General features: G+C 38.9%; 1 long non-coding RNA gene across 1 annotated transcript; it reads right to left on the bottom strand.

Moving 5' to 3' along the window:
- Nucleotides 1-7170: 7170 nt before the first annotated feature.
- Nucleotides 7171-11203, bottom strand: LOC118813533. The gene is made up of 3 exons (XR_005007652.1): nt 11055-11203; nt 7623-9452; nt 7171-7300 (listed from the first exon to the last, which is right to left on the bottom strand). It is a non-coding gene; the product is annotated as an uncharacterized LOC118813533 (long non-coding RNA).
- Nucleotides 11204-22481: the final 11278 nt, after the last annotated feature.

Here is a 22481-nt window from a genome sequence, read left to right as displayed (position 1 = left end):
TCAGTGGAAAAACCAAGAAATAGGTTCGTTTTACAATTTCACAAACTAATCATAAAATCAAATAACAAACAAACAGCAATGGAACAAAGGGTCGTATTCTAATGATCCAAATTTAGAATTTCTCATCATAAGCAGAAATAAACGTGCAGAGCGCAGATATGGAAGCTCAGAAATCATGTACAGAAATCAGGCCTGTGGTTCTGGTATACTGGTGGGCCATGTTACTTTTTGTGTAAGCATTTGTTTATTTGAAGTGCACAAACTATATGAGAAAGAAATGATATAGGGAAGAAACTGAACTTCCACCATTTGACGGGGGCTTTGTGCTCCCTAGATCAGCTGCTGACACACTCAAGTTCAAGAATCCGCACACAGATTAAAAGTCAGCATCTGTGATGGTATGGCGTGCATTACTACACATGGCATGGGTGACTCACACATCTGTGAAGGCACCATTAATGCTAATTGATATATGCAGATTTTGAAGCAACATATGCTGCCATCCAGATGATGTCTTTTTCAGGGAAAGCCTTGATTTTTTCAGCAAGACAATGCCAAACCACATTCTGCATGTATTACAACAGCATGGCTCTGTAGTAAAAAAGTACAGCTGCTAAACTGGCCTGCCTGAAGTCCAGATCTGTCACACAGTGAAAACATTTGGCAACAACAAAACTCAGTAATTTCAATAGTTTCAGCATTTGATATGTTGTCTTTTTACTATTTTCAATTAAATATGGAGTTTAAATGATTTGCACATAATTGCATTAAAAGTTTATTTACATTTTACACAGCATCTCAACTTTTTGGAAATTGGGTTATAGATCAACCCCTACACTTATATTTCTGGATATGTTTAAGTGAAGCGTGATTAATCAAAAAACAAATGTCTCTGATCTGCAGAACTACCCAACAATAACACTGGGTTAAGACAGACTTCTAGACTGTTGTGAGGTTTCCTCACCCATTTGCCGATGTCTGCTGACATTCCAGGCCAGAAAAACCTTTTCGAGATTGCATTCCATGTTTTTTTCTGGCCAGTGTGAGCTCCAATTTAGCTTTCATGGAAATCAAAAAACACTGCATTGGCCTCCTCAGAACCACATAAAACTTTAACTTTAATAGACCTGGATGGTCCCTTCATATAATACAGAACTCCTCCTGGAACAAATGATCAAATAAGTTAGATTTAAAAACAGCTCATAGGTGACTGAGCTTGTAGGTATATGAAAATAGACCAAACTTTAATGCAGTCATTCACTTTTTACTGTGAGGTATCAAAAAAGGAATATACAGATATATATTTCTTATTACTAATAATCAGTTTGTAGATAGTTTGCTTTTTAAATGCTCAAAACAAACTGTAAACAAGCTGTCTACATGCTAATGGTACGTCCAGGATAGGCCTAGCTCGATCATTATGTGTGCTCATCTATCATGCTACACAAATTAACATTTCTCTTAGGCCTAGGGTGATATAGGCAAGTTTATGAACAACGAGCATTAGAGTATCCGTGTATGAACCACATCATTATACGGCGGTGTTACATCAGTATTCATTTGTATGCAATTAAAAAGTTATTTTAAGGACGATGGGCCATCATAAACGTGTGTGTGGTGGAGATGTCAATCTCCGAGTTGTGTAACACTAGTTTAACTATGGGTGATTCACCTTCTACAACATACTTGGAGGCTTTACGGCAGATTTCGTATTTTTCTGATTTTGACACACCAGAAGGATATTCCCCCCTTCTTTTATAGTTGACAATAGTCTGGTACAGGTCAGGATCCATGTGAAGATGGTAAGATCATTAGATCGTTCCACAAAAAGTCTCGGCAACTTAGCAAAAACAACCTAAGGCCCTCCCTCCTCTCAGAAAATGACGTGCAATTACCAAAGATGTAGCCAGTTTTTATTAAAAGCACAAAACATTTTGTTTTCCTTTGCTGAAATTAAGGAGCTGTATACTGCACATACAAGAGGATGACGATGGTTGTGTCATAGGTAGTTTTGAGAAAAACTGTAGCCTACTACACGATGATGCTCTAGGTCCTTAAAGGGATATTGTTTTAGATTATGACACATAATAGCCAGTGAGAAACTGCATCCCTAGTGGCTAAGGCGTAAAATGTCAGGCCTCTTAAACGAGTGAAGGCATAAATAAATAAATAAATAAATAAATAAACAAATGAACGAACACTGGATTTGGTAACACTTTCAAACGCAAAATTGCACATTTCTAGTCATTTAGGCTGTCAAAGCCTTGTATATCTGTAATTTAAAAGATTCATTTATCTTGGTAAATACACAAAATCAACTTTTGCTCTACAACCTGAGAGCTCTTCTTTTCATACCTCATTCTCTTCAAATGTCCACATCCAGTGATTTATTATGTCTTCCACTTTTCCGTTTATAACATCAAACTATTCAACTGTCTTTATTTGTTTTAACTGTTCAGCTTCTCACTTCTACAATTAAGTTATGAAACCTTTTTGACTTTTGCTTGTTTCTAGGCTGAAGCAATGTAAATATACATAACTCATTTCAACACATCTTCAATTATACATACATACATACATCATCTAAACCGCTTATCCTTCTGGGTCGCGGTGATCTTCAATTATAGATTCTTTGTATTTGTTTTATATACATTCTAAGCTATTTACTTTTTATAGTGTTACAGATTCCAAACAGGTCATGTTCCATTTGTTGTCAACTGTCATACATTGCATCATAACGTTATTTATTTGTCTTCATTTTACAGTGTACACTTGGGACTACTTCTTATGAGATAAAAATTGTATACTTTTTTGACGTATTTTTGCTGACTGAGTAATCAACAAACATAAGTACAAAATTCTAAAGAGAAAATGTTAACAAATCAAGATTTTGCAAGTCACATACCTTTGAAAGGCATATCATGCTCCACAGAATGAGCTTCTAACGGTGAGTCTGAGCCCTGCTTACAAGCACTGCTCTTTTTTAACTTCCGGATGCACACCTCTGTATAATCTTATTCGTCAAGCACGAAACTAACTTCTACAAACAAAGCTAGTAACACTGCTGTCACTAGTGATGGAGAGAGAAGCATACCTAAACATGCTGCACTTGTTGTAATTAATTGCAAATAATATGCAACAGTGAATTGAAAATGTAAAAGCTGCAAAAGACTATCAAAATAGAGAATGGAAAACAGCACTTCTGCCAGTAACTTTGAAAAACAAGAAACTACATATCCAGTGTAAAGGGTGCTAGTTTGTACTAGACCCTGGGCTTGGGCATCAGAGTTAAAATCTAAATTTTATATTCTCTATTCTCAGATGTTGGCTCTTTGTTGCATGATTTATAGGCTTGTGCCTTAAATCTCCCATCCCACTTTTTTCTTGCAATGCTAAATTGTCTGGTCCTGGGATTTCCTTTTGACCATGGCTGAGGGACAGGTTTTCATTGAAAAACTCTGGTCTTCCAAGCTCGCTTCTCCAATATTATAGTTCCTGTTCTAAGGAATTGTGTTTTTTTCACATTGAGACAATATGATCCTGCGCTCTAGCTGTTGTTTTAGCTTTGAGTGCATCTGGAGTGCAGTAAGCTCCTATACAGTGAGATATTAATCCTAAAACTTCCATTTCAGCATTATACAGATTCATTCAGCAAAGTTAAAGGATTCAGCATTGTTTCTGATTAAAATGTGATATTATATCAGTTTGATTGCATGTATCACTTCTTCATCTCACAATAGTCCATATTAATTTAAAACGCATTGAGATAACATTGTGCTGCAGTCTAGCTGTTACAAAGCATTTGGGCGCTTCCAGAGTTTTCAGTCCCCAGAGGACGATTTAAGCATTGGACACAATCATTCTCCCAGGTTGAGGTATTTGCTTTTCTCTCATGAAGACGTGTTATAGGACATTCAGTTAAACAACTTTTCACTGAGATAGTGATCCAAAACCGTGGATAATAACATTTTACAGATATATTCATCAAACATAAAGGATTCAGCATTGTTTCTGATTAAAACGTGATATCAGATAAGTTTTATTGCATTTATTACTTCTTCATCTCACAATAATCCATATTCACACAAAACGAAGTTTTCACATTGAAATAATTGTACTGTGTTCAAGCTGTTACAAAGAGTGTATGAGGGCTTCTGGAGTATAGCAAACACCTTTTCAGTGAGACGCTCTTCGATTTTAGCATTCTACACATTCACTCACCAAAGTTGAAGGATTCTGCTTTGTTTTGGAACTAAAAATTGACATTACATTAGTTTTATTGCACATATCACGTTTTCATCTCTTTTTTGTTGGGATTTTTACCCAATTTTCTCCCCAATTTATTCATCTCCAGTTCAGAACTACCCCAGTCACACAATACTATCAACGCTAGGAGGGTGAGGGCTAACACAGGCTTCCTCTCCCAGATAGCATGAAGACTCAGCCCGTGCTCGGCTGATCTGTGGCAGCATCGGCTGAGACTCGTCGTCAGCCAACTTGAATTGGGCTGAGTGTGGGTGATGCTCAGCAACCCAAGAGCTTGCAAATGGGGCTCGGGCTGATTCCCGTATGTATTGACGTGACCCAGGTGTGCATTCATAGGTGCCTGCATAGTGCACTACATAGGTCTTGAAATAGCGGCTCCTGAAATCAAACAGTGCATAATATGTCTTACAAAGAGCCTGTTGGGATTCAGGCAGGTGTGCACAGTTCCCTACTGGACATAATTGAAGAAGTCAAAATTTCTTAACTGATATAGTGCACTACATAGGGAGTAAGGAGCCATTTGAGATTCAGCCTGTCTGCAATCGCAGTAATATTATATATCCTCACCGAATTATTAAGAAACAAATACTGCAATGTTGTATTTTATTCTAATAAAATTTGGTAAAATAATAAGGATTTCTGTTTGGAAACGGTTATTTAATCACTGCTTATACAAAAAATATCACTGATGATGCGTTATCGGCGCGAAAACGCAGATAAGACCAAACCTTCATTGGAATTCCCCCTTTCAAGAGAGGCTGCTTCATAATTTTCAGTAAGTTTAATTATGGTTATATCATAAGTTAAAATGACTTTAGATTACTGTAAACAGTTTCTAATAGGGATCTAATATTAGCAAAATTAATTAAAAGCTTTGTATTAAAAGGTTAACTTAGTAAGTCCTTTGAATAGCATATAACTAGTTGGCATTATCCACACACATTGCAGCACGATTTCTGTAAATACTTAGTTTTAAAGGTTTCTAATTCATTTATAAGGGTTATCACATCCAGATTCGCTAGCTAATTACCATAATGGTTCAAAAATGCAGAAATCCATTTTGTATTCCCAGGCATTTTACAGTGAAGTTAATGTTAGCTAGCTGGGTACCTAGCTACTTTAGCTACTTAAAATCAACATGAAGGTATACCTTACGGTGCATACGATAAAGTTCATTACTTCAGCCTTCCTTCTATTAAATAACCAACAGAACTAGAGGGGGACTAGCTGACTGTTAATTCTCTCTGCTATGTTCTGTAATGCTAGCTTTGCATACCACATAGCTCTTCCCTCTTCCCTCTGTTTATTTTACTTTACCTTAAGTTTAGGTTGAGTGCATGAACCGAAAATAAATGCCGACGTGCTTTAGAACTTGTATTCGCTTCAGTGTGACTCGATGCAGTAAGAGCAGGCTAAAGTGACTGGGCATTACCCTAAAGAAGCTAGCACCAGCCCAGGAGAGGAAGATCCTCTTATCCTCGTTTTCGCCTGGGAAACAGGTTCAGAAAAAGGTAACAAGTAATATTAAATAATATATACACATAATGTTTTATTCACTGTTACTGTTTAAACATTAAGTTATAGAGCTGAGAACAGTCTGGTTGTGGAAACAAAAATCCCATTCATAATCACCAAAGGGAATTAGATTTTTATCAAGCCAATGTAGACTTTGAGCTACGAGGTTGTGAGATAATGGTATGCTCCAATTAAAGCCATGAATCAGTCCGCTTTCAGCTTCGTTTCCGAAAAATCGCGTTTTAGTCCCTTAATTCTAGTAAACAAATACATTACCCATACGTCCTAAAGAGAGCTCCACCAATCAGAGAGATCTCTGTTACCATGGCGATTTAAACAGTATGGTTTAGCCAGAGCCGTATAGAGAGAGCGTCAACGGAAGTTCAAAATGCTTGAGGGTCACGTGACTCATGTAGACTCCAGATAGTTCCAGGAAGTTCTTGGCGGGCAATTTGAACGTGTAAACATAGAGAGACAGAACTGCGATTTTTCGTAATTTATAGTCAATAAATGTTTTGATTTACAATATTGATATAGCACACTTACATGTTTATGCAGTTATTTCAGTATGCTTTTTTAAAGTAAAACTGGCCACAAGGATTAGCGTGAACAGAAGCGTTACTTGCCTTGTTGACATATTTTAGGCTACTGTTGCCATGATTACATAGCGTGTTGCTGTTGTTTATTGCTTTAATTCTTTTCTAGGGTATTGTTTTCTTAAACTTGTATGGTAGTCAAGACCAATCATATCCTAATGTTTGTTGATATGTTTAGTGTGAGGGAAAAAAAAGGAATGTTTTAAAATTCAGATCTGACTAATTTTCTACTACTAACATATCCTTTATTCATGTTGCTTTAGGTAAACCCGTGATAACTAAGATAAATAATCTTGATGACTAATGTAAACTTTATGGTTTTCAGAAAGGACAGAAGTGAGGAGCCAAAAAAATTTCTCTTTGGCTTGCGTATGCAGTAATCTGCCATTAAAAAGGGTACATTAAAACACATCACAAAACACATATTTTATATGTTTGTACACATATAAACATATAATTTGTGTATCATGTCTTTTTACCATGCACTTATTTACTGCAATGGATTCATTAAATAAATTAGATATGCATAACATGTTAAGCAGTTTGTCTGTGCTGTCCTTGCATATAGTCTCCACCATGGTTTGCTGTGCTGCATGGGGATGCTCCAGTCGCTCAGAGAAGGGAGTGAAAATGTACAGTTTCTCTACTGACATGGAAAGGAGAAAAAAATGGTTGGCTCAAGTCAGCAGGAGTAATCTTACCATTACTAAAGATTATAACAGCAAAAAAATGTGTGAGGTAATCATATTTAAACACTGCTTTTGCACTTTTCACAAACAAAGACCACACCATTGGGAGACAAGGTTTGGTTTATTAAAAATAAGCAACAGTGAAAAAATTGCAGCAGGGTTGGTACAGGGTGAGGGTGCCGTCTCATTGCAGGCAGTCTTAAGGCTCCACTGAACGCCCATGTGGTACTTGTGCTGAACAGAGAGTGAGATACAGAAAAAGAGGAGAAAGGGTTAGACACACCCGATGCGCAAAATACCCCCCATGTATTCGGGGGTTCCCATGTTAGCCGGCTACAAACTCACTCATCTTAGTGATGCTAATACTAGTTTCAAGAGCAACACATTGTTTGGTTTAACAATTCATCTTATGGAAATGCTAATTTCTACTTTGGTAGCTAGTTGTGATCATCCACAGCTTTTACTGCTGATGTTTAACAAAGTATGACAAGTGGCATTAGTTACTGATGTGTATGCGAATAGGCAAAACTGAGTTGTGTGTGGGAAGTAAACTCACATCATTCTGCAGGCACATTTTGAGGCAGACCAGTTTGTCAAGACCAAAAAGGGCAAGATTAGGCTGAGAGCAGATGCTATTCCCACCATCTTTGTGCATCGCCCCATGATGAAAAAAAGGAGGGCCCCTATGCCACGATGCACCACTGGACCTGTAAATATAGAGCCTATAGCTGCTGATCACAGCTATAGTGTTACAGGTGGGTGACACAGGTATAATGAGTAAAAACTCTTAATAATTACCCTGCAGGAATTGCAGATTCCCCTGCCAGGAATAAGAACCCTGCAGTGAAGGATGCAGTGTGTTAAATTTGAGTCTGGTGTGTTGACAGAGGTCTTTGATTTCCTAAAACTGAAGATAGACGGATTGACAGAGCTTGAAAGGGAGTGTGTGTTGACCTTGGATGAAATGGCCATCACACCAAGTGTGGAGTTGCACATGCTTACTGGCAAACTGTATGGTGACGTGACCTTACCAGGTCACACAGGAGTAGCAACACATGCCTGTGTGTTTATGTTGGCGGGAAGCACAACACGGTGGAAACAAGTAGTGGCATATCATTACAGTGGCAGTTCTACCAATGGAGCAGAGTACAGGCCAATAATAATTGAAATAATACAGAGGGCAGCATCCATAGGGCTGCATGTGCTTAATGTCACCACCGACATGGGTAGCCCTAACCAGGCCATGTGGAAATCCTTTGGAGTTGACCACAATAAAACCTCAGTGCCACATCCAGCAACACATCTGGTAAAAAATCTAAAAGTGCCCTTGTCCGTGGACAGGTGTTAAGAATCCCTGAGGACATTGTAAACAAAGAGAAGCTCCTTTCTAACAAGGTTTCAGTGGTTCCTATTAAGGACTTGCTAACTTTTCAAGAAGGGATGGCATTAAAAATAGCTCCCCATCTATCAGCTGCAGCCATCGAACCAAGTCACTTTGAGAAGATGAAGGCTGGTCCTGCTCTAAATGTATTCAGTAAAGCAACAAGTGCTGGGCTGAAATACATGGTGCAGCAAGAAAACCGCCCTCTGTCCTACATGACTACGGCATGGCTCCTGGAGCAAGTTGATCATTGGTTTGACCTTATGTCATCTCGCCATCCAATTACAGCCCTGAGCAGGCTCAAGATGAAGGAGTACCAAAAGGCCATCACCTTCCTCCAAGACATCGTCCATCTTTTCCGTGGGATAAAGATTGGTCAAAAGGGAGGCTGGAAGCCTGTTCAGACTGGGATAATAATGGCAACATCATCAGTTTTAGCCATACAGGAGGAGATGCTGACACGAGGACACAGGTTTGTGTTAACATCAAGGTTCACACAAGACTGCCTTGAAAATACATCCAGCTGTGTGAGATCTAAAAATCCTGTCCCAACTCCAGTGGAATTCCATCATGCACTGCGAATCATATCTGTGAGGCAGTTCCTCACCACCATCAGGTCTGGGAGCTACCAGGAAGATGACAGCAGCTTTTTGGCAGACTTCCTGGATACAGTGGAGCAAAATATCACTCCGTCAGTCAGAGTGGAACAGCTGATGGCAGTGAACAGAGCTGCAACTGACCTCACAAAAACAGAGAAATGTGTTCTCTTCCATCTTGCAGGCTACATCGTCCACAAAGTCAAGTTTGCAAGCATCTGTGAAAAATGCAAAATTGCAACACAGCACAAAGATGACAGTCCAGCTGAAAAATACAGCATCTTAGTGAACTTAAAAGAGTTCAAGGCAGGCACTCTTTGTCATCCCTCCCAAGAAGCATATGACTTCTCAACGCAGTGAGTGTCTTGGAGAAAGAAGCTCAGGCACTCTCCAGCAGGCTTCCCTCTTGCTGTGGAGTACAAGAAAAAATCATTAGAAGATTCATACGGTTAAGAATTGAGACAACAACAATACAAAATGAAAGAAAAAAACTACACCTAAAAGATAGCCATCTTGGAAGCAAGAGCCAATCCAAAAAGGTGAAAAGGAACAACAGTAGCTAAGCTTCAACATCCAGCATCCCCCAAACAACATCGCTACTCTTCCACCTCCCAGCTCCCAGCCAACATCGCTACTCTTCCACCTCCCGGCACCCAGCCAACATCACTACTCAGCAGCCTGAGTAAAATATACACACACATATATATATATATATATGTTAAGTTCAGTTCATTATATAATATGGCAATATAATAAACATTAATATGATTCCTTGTTGCTGGCATATTTAAAAAATATGTTGTTGTGTTTTTCATCTCACCACGGTCCACTCAGCACTAACAAACTAACAAAATTACTTACAAGTACAATATAAATATAATGCAATAACAGAATACATATTTAGTATAATTATTTATATAGTACAGTAATATAATATTTTAGTATTCATTGTGATTCCCCATTTAGTCTTGTGTGATTCATTTTTCAAAACTGCTGGCCTATTTTAAACTCACCATGTAGACAGGTAACATTAATAATCAGCGGAATCACAAAGCCTACAAACACTCAATACACAAGTTACGTTTTTGTTAATTGTTCAGATGTCTCAAATATGCACGCTAAAGTCACATCAGCAATATATCACTAAAAGCTCTCTTCCTTATTATTGTGTGATGTTAGCTCATACTCCAAAAAGCATATCCTCTCACCTTCTCCTTTCACTCATCACTTTACAATTACGCATATTTAACTAATATTTAACTTCCCCAAACCCACGTTTAGAAGCCTTTTCTATAATTCCTCAATGTTGAAGTAAATGGCATTAAAAGAAGGGAATTTACAATTAATAGGCTGTTCGTCGTCAATGTGTTGCTAATTCAGTATCCTAGCCTACTCTGTTAGCTGATAAGCTGTGAAAATTACTTAAAGGTTTAAACTGCTGGCCAGTTCAGGGACGTTTGGAATCACTACAGGGCGTCGGGTCAGGACGCTTCTCTAATGCCTTACAGAGAGCCACCACCAACTTGAATCCAACTGATTCCCTTTAATGTGTCAAAGTGGGTGTGTGTGGTTCTAGAACAAACAAATATACACAATAGCATACATAAAAATATGTACAAAAATATTATATGACACCAGGAACAACGAATGCAGACACTATAATGCTTCTGTAAGACCATCATTTAAGGAATTCGCTGAGCAGATCAACTTAAAGCGCTCTATATGCGCATTACTGTGTACATAATTTTAGCTGAGTCATGACTGAAACTTCTCAAGCTTTGGCGAACTTGTTACAGCAGATGGCGCTAAACACTTAAATTTACACTGTGGTACACTTCTAGCACTGTATGCAAACCATACATTCAAAAATGGCAAGACAACACACCATACCATAATAAGCATATGCAGGTAGTTAGTGATACAGACATACTGCCAAACTATGCCGACCAAACGTTTAGAAGTAATGGATAACGCTAAACTTGAAATGAACAAAGTGAACTTACATACTTACATTTAAATGTACGCACACAACACATTGAAAAGAGGGGGTAAATCCCACGGCCAAACAATCCCAAAACCTCGACGAATTCTTGCATTTCCTCCACTATCATCTAACAACACAGACCAACCTACAAACCCAGAATGCTCTGTGCTGCACTCCGATTGGCCGAAAGCACAGGTAGGCGGGCTGAACATGAACAAGTCGTTCAAAGGCAAAATTAAAGTCCCCCAACGGCCCTTTTTAACAAGCTGATAATCTACAAATTTAAAGGAGGACAGTCAAATTTTCTCCACCCTTCAGGCTCCCTTTCAGTGATTATATTTGTCCTTAGGTGCCAAATCAATGAGTAAAATAAGAAGAAAGGCCATATTAGGATTAATATAATTCTTGTGGAGGTAAATAAACTGTACCATGACTTCTAAAAAAAACGTGATAGCAAAAACAGAATAAACGGACTGTTAAAGCTATAATGATGCACATCAAACATTATATGTGCATAAGACTCTTACTGTCTACAATATTAGAAGCATAATATCTATAAAAATACTAAAGAGAAAGGATTTTAAAAAATGTCTGTGGAGGAAATTAATGGGATTTTTACTTTCATAACCAGAGCTGCTAAAAAGTGGGCAGTCACTGTCCAGCTCTATTATGGGGCCTTTAAAAGCAGGTAGGCAACAGTAAATTGCCCTTGTTTTCTGTACAGCTCAAGTCGGCTGGTGGGTAATTGAGTAATGAAAACTCTACTATAACAATGGAAACAGCTTGATTTTTACTAAAATGTAAAGCACGTGGGCATGGCTTTGGAAATCACTTGCAATCTAAAGATTCTCTAGTAGGGAGCGTGACTAGTCATTTAATTTTATATTTTAGAGTGTAAAGTAGTGTTTCCCAGCCCTGGTCCTGGAGCCTCCCCTGCCCCCTTCGTGTTTTCCCTACTCTTTACACACCTGATCCCAACTAGTCATCTCATTAACAAAACTTTCCTTTCTTGAGGTGGGTGAGTTAGAGCAGGGAAAACACTCAAATGTGCAGAGCAGGGGTTCTCCAGTGGATTGTTGAATATCACAGCATATGGTATCAGACCTAGATTCAAACCAAGGCTGTGCGAAGTGTCACAGCACGCAATACACGGCCTGGACACTGGCCAGTCATTCGGGCTGGACGTGGGCCGATCAAATAAATACCAGCTCGCGGTACTCCGCCCGGATGTGAGCTGAGCATTTGTGCCAGAATTGGGCCTAGATTCAAACCGAGGCTGTGCCGAGTATCACAGCACGCAGTACTTGGCCCAGATGTGGGCCAATCATTTGGGCCGGACGTGGGCTGATCAAATAAATACTGGCTGACAGTACTCGGCCTGGATGTGAACCGAGCAATTGGACCGCAATCGGCCCTTTTCATGTGAATACATTGAATTAAAGGTACATAGTGATTAATTAATTGTCATTCACATTCATGTATTACTAAACATGATGTGAATATAAAGAAATAAATAAGGCATATTTTGTATTGAAAGTTTTTAACAATTTAAAAGATTTCTGTTAAACATGTGAGCCGAGCAACTGGACCGCAATCGGCCCTAGATTCAAACCAAGGCCACGCCAACTACTTCTGCATGAAGCACTCGGCCAGATGGTGATACTACGGATGGCTGTAGCATCACCAGGGATCGAACTCACGATCTCCTGATGATAGGGCCGACACTTAGACGGTTGCACCATTCGGGAGCTGCTTTCATCTCTTAAGACGTTTTCAGGTTGAAAATTATCCTGCACTCCAACAGTTGTACGAGCTTTGAGTGCGTCTGGAGTGCAGTAAACATATTTGCAGTGAGATGTTCATTCTAAAACTTCCATTTCAGCATTCTACAGATTCATTCAGCAAAGTTAAAGGATTCAGAAGAAGAAGATTCCAACAGTTATGTCACTACAGATCTTAATTGGATTTTTTCATGTGAATACATTGAATTAAAGGTACATAGTGATTAATTAATTGTCATTCACATTCATGTATTACTAAACATGATGTGAATATAAAGAAATAAATAAGGCATATTTTGTATTGAAAGTTTTTAACAATTTAAAAGATTTCTGTTAAACATGTGAGTCAAGCAATTGGACCGCAATCGGCCCTAGATTCAAACCGAGGCCACGCCAACTGCTTCTGCATGCAGCACTCGGCCGGATGGTGATGCTACGGATGGCTGTAGCATCACCAGGGATCGAACTCACGATCTCCTGATGATAGGGCCGACACTTAGACGGTTGCACCATTCGGGAGCCGTTTTCATCTCTTAAGACGTTTTCTGGTTGAAAATTATCCTGCACTCCAACAGTTGTATGAGCTTTGAGTGCGTCTGGAGTGCAGTAAACATATTTGCAGTGAGATGTTCATTCCAAAACTTCCATTTCAGCATTCTACAGATCCATTCAGCAAAGTTAAAGGATTCAGAAGAAGAAGATTCCAACAGTTATGTCACTACAGATCTTAATTGGATTTTTTCATGTGAATACACTGAATTAAAGGTACATAGTGATTAATTAATTGTCATTTACATTCATGTATTACTAAACATGATGTGAATACAAAGAAATAAATAAGGCATATTTTGTATTGAAAGTTTTTAACAATTTAAAAGATTTCTGTTAAACATGTTTACTGCCTTTTCCTGACACTGAAAACTGAATAACTTTTGCACATTACTGTATATTGTAAAAATGTAAGTGAGTTGTAAAGGGGTGTTACAGTATGTTTTTATAAAATGTATACAAATTTGTTGTACAGGTGTCAGAGTGTTTGTTGTATCAGGCCAGCCAGAACATAATAAAACAAGTGGTGAATATACTCCCATTAAGGTAAATGTGGTTTGTTCAGATCAGGTGCTTTGGGTGCAAGGAACTGTTGCAACTCTGCAAGGCAGGGGGGTCTGTAGGACTGAAGTTGAGAACTGCTCTAAACTATGCTCTTCCATCTTGTTGAACTTGAGTTATTGTCAGAATGAGGGGCTAACATGCTATCTGAAAATTAACAGCCACATGTTCACATCTTCCATAATTACATTAAAGTTTCTATTGACACCCAGCAATGAAATTCAAAGACTGCTTGTAGTGATATTCTTCAATCTGTCTTTCAAGGTAGCACAGCCTTTTGAGCTGATTGGTATAGACTTAATTGGTAAACTGGTCTCAACCAAGAGAGGGTATTAGTACATTTGTGTACTGGTTGACTACCTCACTAAATGGCCACAAGCCTATCCATTGAGGTCCAAGTGTGCAGATGAAGTGACAGAGTGCATTGTCAAATTCTTCCACCAAAGAGGATCCTCACTGACCAGGGCTGGGAGTTTGCCAATGCAGTAACCTTGGACTGACTTTCTGTCCCAAAATAAAATGTTGTATGTCATGTTTAAATAGTCTTATAAAGCAAAAGAATGTTAATTAGACACATACTGCAGTCTATATAAATTGTTTCTTTGTTTATATTGTGTGCTTTATTATTAAAAGATCAACAAGAAAGTTTGTGAGAAGTTGGGCATAAAAAGAAGTCTGTGCTCTTCATATCATCCTCAAACAAATGGCTTGGTGGAGAGGATGAATGGGTCAATTCAGAGGTTAGGACAAAGCAGCTTTTTTGTTCCTACATAAGTGCATTTAGACATAATTCATAGTATCAACATACATTTTATTTTGATAATATACTTGTTCAGGAAATGCTAATTACAAGTAAGTAGTTGTAAGTAAGTTAAGTGGTTTGTTTTTAGTGCCCTGAGCAAACTGGTGGGAAAGAGGCCAGACACTTGGGATGAGTATCTTGATGCAGTGATGTTTGGACTGCTCACCAAAAAGCAAATTACAAAAAAATTCTCACCGTACTACCTTATGTTTGGAAGGGAGGCTTGCTACCCATCAGTAGTCCCTGAGCACTACCAGGTTGGTGTATATGTTTAAAGTACACGTTCCAGTATTTGAGTGTAATCAGTGCATGCTTCAGTATACAAAGAACTGGCAGTTTATTAACTATACACCACACCTTAACACACATTTTGGATTCTAACAAGTCATGTGACTGTGGTGTGTGTGGTATACTAGGTACTAGGTGTGTGAAGATGTTAAACCCCGAGAAAAGGATTTTGGATTTTACGTGTGGCTTACTGGTAAGGTCTGTGAGGGTGAGACCAAAAGTAGAGTGCACAAGCAAGTAGTTTATTTACACAACGTGAAAACAGGAAACAAAAACTGTACAAAGCGAAAAATAAACAGAAGGTAAAGTACAATATATACTAAGCGTCAGGCTTAGTCATGCCTACTCACTTTTAAAACTTCCCCCACACCATTACATTAGTCACTACAAGCAGCTAGTGTCCACTGTGGCAAACAGAGTCATGGGGAGAAGTAGCCTCTCTCTCCGAGGAACCCTCGGGTTTTAAGTCTAAAGCCCCACCCTCGGAGATCCCATTCCCCACCATGAGGTCAGAACAGTGTGGTTTACACATGAAACAAACAATAGTGATATACACAGTCAACCTAGGTTAAACAGTTCATTACCGGTATATACATTGTCTGGGCCCATTAACTTATAACAACTTAATTATTTTCTTTTTCCCCCGACAGAATATTAGATGAGGAATAGACCCCCCCCCCCTTTTCTCCCCATCGGTGGATCCTCCCGATAAGGATAAGGTACGTAGGTCTCCCTGCTGTCCCCCTTTTGCTATTTCTCCTTTCACAGGCAGACACAGGTAAGTACATCCATATACACACACATATTTTACAGTGCAAGGGATGGTATTCATTGGTGATGGGGTAGGCCTCGCCTTACCACATCACAAGGTGCACCAGTGTTTCTAGCATGAGCAGTTGTTTTTACAGGAATGTGATGGTAGGTGTGCTGATTTTAGCATTTTCCAAGCTGCATTGTCCTAGGCTTGTTACACACAACATGCTTTGAGGGAGGGTTTTGCATGAATGGTGTGAAAAGAAAAAAGTGACAAACCGCAATCAGGCAAATCACATCCAGATTCAATGCTGGTGTGCAAAATGTCATCTCAGAATGCATCACTTATTAGACTTTGTCTCAAATGGGCTACAACAGCTGAAGACCACGTTGTGTACCAGTTTTGCCATTGAAGAACATGTAGGCACAGGATTATCAAAACTGAACCACTGAGCAGTGGAAAAATCAGCCTGGGCAGATGAATCAGAGCTCTTTTTGCATCATGATGATGGAAGGATCAGAATTTGGTCCAAGCTGAAAGTCCACAAAGTCATTTTGTTTAGTCTGAACAGTACAGGCTGGTAGTTGCTGTGTGATAATCAGAGCACCTGATACCCACTGAAGAATGTCTGAACAGCATAGCGTATCTGAACATCATTACTGACCAAATTCACCCCTCCATGGCTACAGTTTGTACTCACTGTTAGAAATTCGGCAAGAAGAGTCAGGAGACTGGAGCTTCAGCGTTGACTGGAGTTTATTTCCACATACAGAGTATGGGTACAGCGTGGTCGATCAGCAGTCAATCAGCAGGATCAGGAGTCTAGTCTTATTCACGTGCATGCAGACAATCATGCACGGGCACAGCTTGGTTATCAGTGTGTCACCAGTCTGGTCTGGTCACCAGTCTAGTCTAGTCCAGTCTGCAGTCCAGTCTGGAGTCCAGTCTGATGAATACATGGTCTGACATGGTTTTAAGTAGAGATACTGGGGGTCGGGGGAGGAAGCAAAGAGGGAGGGGAAGTAGGTGACAATCAAAAGGTTGGGGAAGAAGGGGAAGGGGGTCTGGGGTCAGGGAAGACCCCAGGGGTAAGGTGAGGTTGTTCTCACCTCAGGGGGAACAATACAGATAAAACACCAAAAGGCACACAACTGTAAGACAAATACAGCTGACACAACAAAAAGACAACATGGGTTAGAGCATAGAAGAAAGCAAATGTCAAAAGACCTATACTTTCTCTCATCACCCAGACAGACATTTCAGTGTGCATGCTACCAGATAGGCTTATTCACAAACTGTCGACTTAATGTTCATGTATGGTAGTGTGCAAAAGTCTTAGGCAGCCATGAAAAGATTAGCTACAAACCAGAATCCAACAAAGTTAGGACAGTATGTGAAATGCTAACAAAACAGAAAGCAGAGATTAGTAAATTCAGTTTGACCTGCATTACATTAAAAATAATAAAAACCCAGTGTTTTATGTTTTACTTTAAGAACTTTGTTTTTTGTGAATATAAAGTCATTCCAAATTTGATGCCTGCAAAGCTACAAAAAAGTTGGGACAGGAGCATGTTTACCACTGTGTTATATCACCTTTCCTTTCATCAATACTTCATAAATGTTTGGGGACTGAAGACACAAATTGATCCAGTTTTGAAAGTGCAATTTTTAGCTATTCATCTGTTACACAAGTTTTCAGCTGTGCAGCTGTACAGGGTCTGTGTTGTATTTTGAGCTTAATAAGACACATTTATCAGTGGGAGACAGGTCTGTTTAAGATGTTTTTTGAACATTTCACAATCCTGGTCCTCAACTGACCCTGTCCCATCTTTTCTGAAGTGTGTTGCAGGTATCAATTTCAGAAAGAATGTATATTTACAAAAAAAAAAAAAAATAGGTTGATAAGGTAAGGCATTACATATCTTGTCTTTGTACTGTAGATTTATAAATCACCGTGTTCTGTTTTTATTTGCATTTTACCTACTGTCCCAACTTTTTGGAATTGGCCTGCAAAACCACAACTTAACATACAGTTAAAAAAGAATGCTTTATTTTTTTAAAAAAAGTGGCTCTCTCTTTAGAAGGATAAAGTTAGAAAACCAGAGGGTTGGTTCCTTACTTCTCTGTGCTCTCCAGCCATTGCATGTATTAGCTAAATTCTACTAGCAGCTCAACTGATTTAATTTAATGAAGGATTGATTCGCTGAAGCAAGTACTGGATGGTAACTGTAAATACTTGACTTTTATTGTACATTATTGTATGTCATTCTCACTTGTGTAAGCCAACTAAATTGTCTATATAATTAAATGTTTCTGACCAACACAAGTAACGTTATGTAACTGGTTTAAACATTCACCCATTTTGTTTACAGGTAGACAGTAGTGTTGAGGCTCTCATTGGTGAAGAGGCAGTGTCAGAGGACATTAAACGGCTGGATGACATAAAAAACATAGTCAAAGAAAATGCTGAAAAGGTGCAGGACTCCACACAGCAGAGGTTAAAGTCTGGTGCTCCCAAGTCTGACTTCAAAGTTGGAGACAGAGTGTGGTGTCAGAACATAAGAAAACAGCAGAGGAAGGGTGGTAAACTGGAAGCCAACTTCATTGGGCCCTTTGTGATTACTGAGATACAGGGCAAGAGTGCAGATCTATTAGGGGAAAATGGTGCTCTTCTCCTAAAGGTAAACATAGATCTAAAACTTGCCAAAGAGCAGATGCAACGTATTCCACACAAGCTTGCAGCACCAGCAGCAGTGTCCCCTCCAGCAGCAGCACCACCACCAGCAGCAGTGTCCCCTCCAGCAACACCACCAGCATCAGTGTCCCCTCCTGCAGCACAGCCAACAGTTTCCCCCAGCACCACCAGCAGTAGTGTCCCCTCCTGCAGCACAGCCAACAGTCCCCAGCATCACCAACAGCAATTACCTCTCCAGCACAAACAACAGCAGTGTCCTCTCCTGCACCACCAGCAGCAGTGTCCCATCAGGCACCCCCAAGAGCAGTATGATCTCTAGCAGCACCACTAGCATGCTCCACCTGTGACTCCTGCATCTTCAGTACCCCCCCCCCACCATTGTCCCCTGGAGCCATAACACCAGAAACTCAAATGGAAAAATATATGCTTTGAAGTATCTCATACTTCAATGATATATAGAAGTCAGTATAATGCAGTGACTATCCTGTTTGGAGGTTATATTCTGTAGGTTAGAGTAAACTAAACTAAAGGTTAGAGTGAACTGAAATGTTTTTACTGTTGCACTGATTATTTTTGCGTGAGTAAGTATGTTTTACTACGCTGTTGTTAATTGAAATTTTTGCTATATTAGATATAATTCTTGAGATATAACTACACAAAAAATTGCCACAATGTAATGTACAATTTTTTTTATAGAGCTTCCATTTTGTGATAAAACATAATAAATGCATAAGAGATACATTCTGATGAACAAAGTGAATGAAGAATGCACATCTGATAGTATTTTAGTCGGTCTATGAAATACTTTGCTACTGCAGTGCTAAACTAATAAATCATTATGGCTACTGTGGCAACATAACCAATTATAATAGTTCTCAGAGTAAATGCGTCTTAGCCAGCTATGTATTCTAGTTTCATTTAAAATCCCTAACCTACTTTCCACAAAACAGCAGCGATGTGGCTACAAGATCGGCCCGGACCAGCGATGCAAGACCATCCTGATGTCTCTACTACACTGCTGTTTTGAACCATAACCCACGCGGAGTAGTTCGGTTTCCTGACGGACTGGCCTGGCTGCACCTCAGCTATGAGAAATGTGAACTGTTTGTAATTGTAACACAGAACCATACCAATTTTATTGCTGTGTAGAAAATTATAAGCCATGCTTTTATAATTTCTCAGCTCCTCACCGTCTACACCTTCAGAAAAAAACAAGGTAACGTTAGTTGATAGTGTCAACATACGTGACATCTGGCCAGAGTTTCATATCGTCAACCCAGACTTGGGATAGGTTCAAAAGATGAGGAACAGACTGGGTGACAACGTTTACAGTTCTTGTTAAACATTCTTGTCCATGATGCCACCGCGACACAACTTCCATCTTCGTGTACCAAAAAAGCGAAACCTAGCTAGCTACACTGTTTAGTAACTGGCTAATGATAAATCTCTTTAGCCTTGAAGCTAATCTGTACGCTATCGGTTGTCAACAACAAACGCATACCGGAAGTCGTGCCCATTCTCGTTCCAAAGACGTGCAAAGCGTAATGGTAAATGTTGTTGTCTAGGAAAACCGTGGATATTGGAACAAATACATAGATTTACTACATAGATACAAATACATAGATTTACATAGCCGAGTTTTTAAACAGAAAGGTTTAGTTCAGCAATAAAAATAGCTTCATTACAATGCAGTATTTACCTGCAAAATAATAGGATAACCGAAACTACACTGACTTGCCAGTTTAATTGGTACACCTAACCTGTATCTACACTCATTATCCCATTTTATATTGTACCTACCATATTAGTACGCTTTCTAGGTTTGCAATTCCTAACTTAGTACATCTGTGGCTGGACATTTTTTCAGCTTTCCCGTACTCTGTCCATGTAGTGGAATGGTGGTGTGCGGTGCTGATACAAATGTACCAGGCACAGTGTAGGTGCAAGGTTTTTTAGCTAAGTACCCCTGCTAGGTTGAGAACAGTCCAACATCCAAAAAGGCCCTATGGTCACAAAGCGCCTATAGATGTAGGGCTAGAGGTTGGAAAAAAGATGAGCTATAGTATCTAACTGCTGTGGTGAGAATAGTCCAGCACCCAAAAACGTGCAGTACAGTGGTGGTCCTGTGGTTGCCCCTTTCCATTGATGGATAGGATAGAGGGAGTTGATAAATTGTGCAGCAACAGTTGGGCCACCATCAGTAAACCTATATGATAGGTAGACCTGATAAAATGCCCACTGAGTATAGCTATATGGTGGGTATGTATTAAAAGAGACAACTATAAATGTAAAATGCAGTTTTTGCAATGTATTTCTCAGAGTGAGGTTGCATCATCCCTACTTATTATTTTATTTTGTAAAATTTTAATCTTTCACAGGTAATAAATGCTTACTTAACAGTGGTGGTCAGAGAATACAACAAAAACAATCCAGACTGGGCAGATCTAATTGACACCTTTGCAATGTCTGCAATCTGGATGGGGAAAGTGTCAAGGTTAAAGGTTTGTGGTGGATTCTTAAGCAAATGTAAATCTCTTTTTCTCTTCTGTCCAAATTTTAATTACTTTTTATATCCTCTTTTAGATTGTCTTATGCCAAAATAGTGTAAGTTGATTGAAGAGTAATAAGTTGATTGTAAGAGTTATCAGACTTTCACTCAAAAATGTAGGGACTATTTGGGGCTTTCTTATTCAGACCACATTAGTAACAATTAAAAGCCTTTTAAAAATAACTTAAATCTGTAAAGACATGTTAGGAGAAGAAGTAAATAAATAAAAGCTCAGTCCCAGGAAATAAGGTTAAAGGTTTTGGTGTTCTGTCATCTGTGCTTTTTTCCTGTGTTGGGCTTATAAAAGCACATATCAAGGTTGCTCTATAGGAGTGACCCTTCCTACTCTACCAGTTATTCTTGCCTTTTTAAAACCGGGGTCTGTTCTGTATCCAGCACCTAGATAGAAGAAAAAATAAAAAAAAATGGGACAGTCTCAGGCCAAAATGAAGAAGTGCTTGGAAACAACAAGGTAAATTTTACCATACCACTGATTCCACAGTGACAGATACGAAGTACTTTTAAATAATTACAAAGAGTTATTTTAATTTTTAAGAAAAAAGGCTGCAATGTTTCAAGGTGGCAGCACTCTCCCTCATGCACGACAGCAAGACGGCACATCCTGTGGCTGTAAAAGTGAGTATACAGTAGACTACAGCAGTTGTTTTAACAATGTTGTTAAGTCAGTGTTATGTGATCATTACTAGTTTTCACACATTGAATCATATGGTTCAAAGCATTGTTTTAGGAATGGCGCTTCACATTATTACAAATTATTCATGTTACATTTACAACCCCATTTCCAAAAAAAGTTGGGACACTGCAAAATGTAAATAAAAACAAAATGCAATGATGTGCCAATCATTTAAACCCTATATTTCATTGTAAATGATACAAAGACAACGTATCAAATGTGGAAACTGAGAAATTTTGTTGTTTTTTTTAATGTGATGCCAACAACATGTTCCAAAAAATTTGGGATGGGGGCAACAAAAGGCAGGTAACGTTGTGTAATGCTAAAAAACTTTGATTGGCAACAGGTCAGTAACATGATTGGGAATAAAAAAGCATCCAAGAGAGGCTGAGTCTTTCAGAAGTAAAGATGAGGAGAGGTTCACCATTCTGTGAGAGACTGCATGAGCAAACAATTCAAAAATAACATTTCTTAACTTAAAACAGCAAAGAACTTTTGCTTTTCATCATCTGTGGTACATAATATCATTTCTCTTGATTCTCTGAATCTTTTAATGTCTGTATGCAAGGGACAATACCAGAAACCAGCATTTGCTGACCGTGATCTTTGGGCCCTCAGACGGCACTTCATTAAAAACAAACATGATTGTGTAGTGGAAATCACTGCATGGGCTCAGGAACACTTCTGAAAAACACTGTCTGTGAAAACAGTTCATCACTGCATCCACAAATGTAAGTTAAAACTCTAAAACACAAAGAAGAAACCACATATAAACTGGATCC

This window comes from Colossoma macropomum, unplaced genomic scaffold, assembly GCF_904425465.1.
Source record: "Colossoma macropomum unplaced genomic scaffold, Colossoma_macropomum, whole genome shotgun sequence".
Taxonomy (NCBI): domain Eukaryota; kingdom Metazoa; phylum Chordata; class Actinopteri; order Characiformes; family Serrasalmidae; genus Colossoma; species Colossoma macropomum.
This window is presented reverse-complemented; position numbering and strand designations above follow the sequence as displayed.